The sequence below is a fragment of the Callithrix jacchus genome, chromosome 1, assembly GCF_049354715.1.
Source record: "Callithrix jacchus isolate 240 chromosome 1, calJac240_pri, whole genome shotgun sequence".
NCBI classification, from domain to species: Eukaryota; Metazoa; Chordata; class Mammalia; order Primates; family Cebidae; genus Callithrix; species Callithrix jacchus.
The window spans coordinates 100898917-100905152 of NC_133502.1; positions in this window are offsets into that span (position 1 = coordinate 100898917).

The window sequence follows — 6236 nt, forward strand, 5'->3', positions numbered from 1 at the left end:
GTAACTATAATTAGTAATGGTAAAAGCTCTAATAGAAAAGGCAGATAACATGCAAAATCAGGTAGATAATTTCAACAGAGAAACAGAAACTATCAGAACTAATCTAATAGAAATGAAGGATAATAGAGATGAGGAATGCTAGTTTCATCAGTAGACTTAACACACGGGGAAAAAATTAATATGTTGGAAGATGAGTCACTAGCAATTACCCAACTGAAATATAAAGAAAATAGAAGGTGGAAAAAAATCATAGAATTCAATACTGTAGGACAATATTGAAAAGTCTAACATAAGTATAATTGGAATATCAAAAGGAGAAGAGAGAGAGAAGAAAGCAAAAGAAATATCTGAAGAAATGACAGTGGAGAATTTTCCAAAGTAAGGACAGACACCAAATCACAGATTCACAAATCACAGAGAATACCAAGCAGGATTTTTAAAACTCATTATTTATTATTAGTATTATTTTTAAACAGGGTCTCACTCTGTCATCCAAGCTGAAGTGCAGTGGCATGATCATGGCTCACTGTCACTTCAAACAGCTGGGCTCAAGCACATCTGATAATTGGAGATAATAACAATGTTCTGCAGATTCGAGTTTTAAATTTTATATAAAACACTTACAACAGTGCCTGAAACACAGTAAATACTTAATGACTATCATTATGCAAGAGCACAGCTTCACTACTCAGGGAATGTCAGCAGAGTTTAATCCTGAACGTTTGACACAATCAGGAACAGGTATCTGCTGCTAAATCAAGACCAGTGTCTGGAAGCCCTTGCTTCCTGCTTGCCTGGCCATAACAGCAGTAAGACGACTAGCAGGCACAACGAAGACACTTTTCTGGTGGAAATCCTTTGGTAAAAGAACTCTGCAGCTTGCTGAATTTTCTCCATGGGTGGGGGCTAGCAGTTAGTAAGAAAGTGGAATTAATGTTAGTATGATTCCAAACACAATATGGGGGTCACTGGGGAAGTAAATGCTTATACTAAGCACTGTATTATACCCTTTACAGATTTTATTTCATATCTTTGCAATGCTTCAGTAAAATAGGTATTATTTCCACTTTATAAATAAGAATCTGACCAGTTAAGTGACTTCCCCAATGACAAAGAGCTAATAAGTAGTAGTGCCAAGTTTTGAACCCGGATTTGCCTAAACCCAAAGATCAAATTCTCCCAGACATAGCTCTGTATCCCTATTATTTGCTGTTTTGAGTGCTAAAAATCACTTAATTCATGGAATTACCTTAGGCTCTATAGGAACACTACTTCACTTGACATAAGTGCCATGATCATCTTCATATCCACGTGCTTTAAAAAAAAAACTTCTAAGTAACATAAAAGGTCTTATTTACCACTCCAAAACTTACTAAGGTGCTATTATGCCCTAGTCACTGTATTAGGAACTTTATACAGGCTAATTATCTCATTTAACCTAGCCAAATACCTTTCAAAGAAGGTAGCAATAAATACATCCTACAAGCTAAAAAATTAAGGTGTATGGCAGACACTCTTAGTGCCCTTCGAATATCTTCTCAGCTCTTACATTCTTGCAGACTGACTTTAATTGCTTTCAGGTATAAGAACCTATGACTCTGCCAGAGGTAGCCTCAGTCATTGAGTAATAAATATGATGTAATGAACACTCATTGACTAATGAACACGATGAACAAATACCTTGTCTCCCCCGCCCCTGGAAGTGGAAGAGGTAGGCTAAGTATAATGCTAAAGAGTGATCTACACTGTCTCGGAAGTTCCCCATCCCAGTGGTAACCTGATTGCTAATGCATTCTGAACAGGCCTCCTTGCCTTCCCTGTATCACTTCCCCATTTCTTTGTGAACAATTTCTAGGATTACCTTGGAATAAATGACCTCCACTAAAATCTCTGTCACAGGGTCAGCTTCTGGAAGAACTCAAACAAAGTCAAATCACAGTAAATGCTGAGCAAATTTTAAACTGAAAAACAATTTTCAACTGGCTCCATATTATAATCAACTGAAAAAGTTTCAAAAACATTGAAGTTCGGGCCCCATCAACAAAGCTTTTTATTCAGTGCTGTTGGGTGGGGTCAGATATCCATATAGTCAGAAAGTGCCTTAGCTATTCTACTGGGTAGCCAGGGTTGAGAACCTCTGCTACAGAGTGGTTTTCCACTGCAATAATGTGATAAGAGATGGTTCACTCTTCCAGTGGGCCATAAGTATCTTAATGGCAGGAACGTTGTCTTATTCATCCTTTTTCTGAAGCTTCTAGATTTCTACGTATATGCACTCCCTGCATATATGGCACGTATGTGTACTCTTTAATATCTGCTGAATAAAAGTAATCCATTCAAGTACTGCTACTCTGGGGAAACTTGTGGTGGTTTTAAAAGTATCACACATTCTCTGATATTCCTCCCTTGAAGAAGTGAAGCTTAACTCTCCTCCCCTTCAATATGAGCTGGGCTTAGTAACTCATTCTATTTTAATGAATAGAACATGGCAGAAGTAATGGTATGTCACTTCTGAGATTAGGTTATAAAAGATTGTAGTTTCTGTCTTTGGTGCCTCCTGTGTGAGCTCTCTCCCTCTCTCAGGTCACTCACTGGAGTGGGAGTTATGTCAAGAGTATCCCAGTGAGCCATGTGAGTGAGCTTGGAAGTGAATCCCTCAACCCCAGTCAAATCTTGAGAGAATGCTGCTCTTCCTGAAGGATTGACTGCAGCATCATGAAAGACCCTAAGTCAGAACCACCCAGGTAAAGAGTTTGCAGATTCCAGACCATCAGAAACTGTGCAAGATAATCAAAGTTTGTTGTCTTAAGCTGCTAAATTTGGAGTAATTTGCTATGCAGAAATAGATAATGAAGATATGGCTCTTCATTAGAATATACCCAGCCAACATTCATTGCGTCATGCAAATTAGTTGGCAATCCATGTTCAATTTGGGAACAAGATGACTGATCCAACCACAATCCACAAATCTCTCCAGGAAAAATAAAAAGGTAAGACCAAAGTGGATATTTGCTGTTTGTAGAAACAACACACCAGAGAAAAGTTTACATAAATGAACTGACCTAACATACTGCATTTCTCATCCTCAGGAGAGTACATACTGCAATCCTAGTATGTTAGCTCCATTTCATTTTGGCTGTAGTTCTGATTTTACCATGAGAAAGAGAATTTCTGTGGACTTCTGTGTTCTTACCACAACCCATTCAGTGAAGGAAGTTCTGTTACTACTCTTTAGGACCACATGATAATAGAGTACTTGCTCATGATTTAAAACTTAGTGAAAAGTGAAAGACTTCTTTCAATTGAGAAAATTTTTAAAGATTTACTTTTTTAATTTTTTTTGGTGGCAAACCTTCTTTCTATATAGAGGTAAATAGCTAAAAAATAATCTTTGATAAGCTATATTAGAAGCAGATCTTGTACCTATAGTTGATTCATTAAGGAAGTGCTCCCAGGAGAAGCTAATAAGGGAGTGGGAAAAGCAGAAGAGAGAAGAAGCCAAGCAAGAATGCAATTTCAGATCAAGTCCCACACTGAGCCTCATCCTGGGGGCAAAACTTGTCCTTGTGGACAAGGAGGCTCTAGAGCCAGCTCAAAGGTAATGGTCTGGACTAAACTGAAGGTGGAAGAAGTTATTAGCAAAGCCTGGAAAAGCTGAAGGATGGGTACACAGAGTGATTCAAAGGGATCAGAAAGGAGCCCCGATAGAGCTTTCTACAGAAACTAACAAGACACTAGCCACATCACTCTGTTTTTATACAATTGCCATAAATTAGCAAATAAAATACACAGATGCCTACTTAAATTTGAATTTCAGATCAACAATGAAGAATTTTTTAGTTTAAGTATGTGCAGGCATCATACACACACACACACACACACACACACACACACACACATATATATATATATATATATATATTTTTTTTTTTTTTTTTTTTTTCTAAATGAGACTTCAGTAGTTAGGAAAGTCAGGTTTGTTTCTTAGATCACCAGATATCCCATATTAACTTTGAATCAGTTTAAAAGTATACTCTTGTTCCGGTTGTAGAATCTCAAAAATATCAGGATTAAAACCAAAAAAGAATTCAAATATTCCACTCATTTATTAATTCACCTATCCATCCCATAAATATTTACTGAGTGCTAACTACAAGACAGTGCTGCATGATGGAAATATAAGAGGAAAGTCAGACACCATGTCTATCCTAATGGAGCTATTGCTTTTCAAATATTCATAGGTATTTAAATTTCCATAGATATCTGGCATCCTTTAAACATATAGTGGATCTTAAACAAATACTGCTTATGTGACCAACATTATTTTTCTTAAAATCCTTATTTGCATTCATTTGGAAGTAATAGGTAGAAGGGAATATCACTATTCACATATTCAGCACATTTGATTCTATGTCTCATTTGATTCTCATTTGACATGTATTAATTACTTAATCTAATTTTACTGATTAAAGAAATAACAGAAGTTAATTCCCACATGTGTGCTAAGCAGAACTCTCTAGGTGTAATGTGTTTGGTTTTTGGAAAAGACTTATCAAAAGCAAGCCACAAGTGTATTATATTTTAATAAAACAACCAATAACTTGTTCAGAGTATGAGAGTCTTGTCAAAAACAGACTTCTTCTAAAATAATTAACAAAAAATCAGAAATGTTTTCAAAATATTGTACTCTGTTTTTTAAATCATGAATAATCTACACCACCAGCACCACCATCCCAGTGGCTTTTTAAGCTATTCTCCTGGTGTCCCTGAGTGTGCTATTATTATTTTTAGTTAGAATCAATAGCACACATTTCCTCAGAGATAACAGACTTTTGTTATGTTGCCAATTCAAATCCTCAATTCCCTAATTTCATTCAAAAGTACAGTATTGTTTAATCTGCTGTTGTAGAAAGACACTGCATCCACTATAGGCCTGCTTAGCAATAACTGGGAAAGACATTTTTTTTAAGAAGCTTTACAAACAAAGCACAAAATATAGATAAACCTTACTGTGTTCTCTATTTTAATCAATCTGAGAATTGCTTCAATGTGACACTTAGCTTCTTTTCCAAAACTTAAAAGAAGAAAAAAAAAACAGAGGAATAAAACAAACTGAATCAAATTTAGCAGATGAATAATCACAAATATCTACATAGGAAAACCTAATGGAGATTTTTAAGGTTTAGTCCTCTAATTTCTGTATGGTATTTCTAAACCTCATTTTGTCCTTCAGAATATTTAAGGAGACAAAGTTTGGTAAGGAACAAATGTCACCACAAACAATTGGCAGTGCTCCAGTAGAATACAGATTAGAGATTCTAACTAAAGCTTAGCGAAGGTTTTCTATCCGTGTGTCAAAGTACAAGTAAAACTAAAAATGTCAGTCAGTCGGTTTGCTGATTGCTGACCTAATACCTTTAAGCAGCACCCCAGTTCCTATCCACTTGATCCTCAGAAGAAAGACAAGAGAATCCTATGGTCCCTGGCTGGTGACAAAGATTCTCTCCTTGAGCAAATGCTACTCAGGCTCCTCTGAACTGTCTTCTCACTAGGCCCTGATTTTGGGGCTTCCATGTTCCCCTCTGAATGTTCTAATATTAGCAAGATTCCTGGATTTTTTGGAGGAGTCAAAGTCCTTCTCCCTCTCAGTACAAACCACCCTTCATATCTTATAGGGTTCCTCACACTCACAAGTACCTGAGGTGATGCCTGACCACCCTAGCTTATCTTCAGCCAGATTTTTGTTAAGTCAGGTAAGCCAGAATTCTCCCTTACTTCTTATGTTTCCTCTTAGTTTTCCATCCAATGGCTCCTATCTAGCTTCTTGGCTATAAATTCCCACTTTTTCTTGTTTATTCCGAGATGAGCCCAATCTCTCTCCCACACTGTTAAACCCTACTGCAAAGGTCCCTACACTTATGGTGATGATCTTGAATAGTCCATCTTACTGTTCTTTAACAAGTGTTATGAATAATTTTTTAACATTGGCTACAGTCTAATGGAAGCCATCACTATGAAGAACCCCAAAGACATTCTCTTCTCGTGACGATAAAATGAATATCCTTAAGCAATCAACAAACAGTTCTAAGGTATTTATCCAGGGAATTGCATCATATCCCTAAGTATATTCCAGTGGATACTAGTACCAAGAACTCTAATATGTATTATCTGAAAAAAAAAAAAAAAAAAGTCAAATGTTTGAGACAACTGAAAAAAATTAGAAGGACTATTCCCCC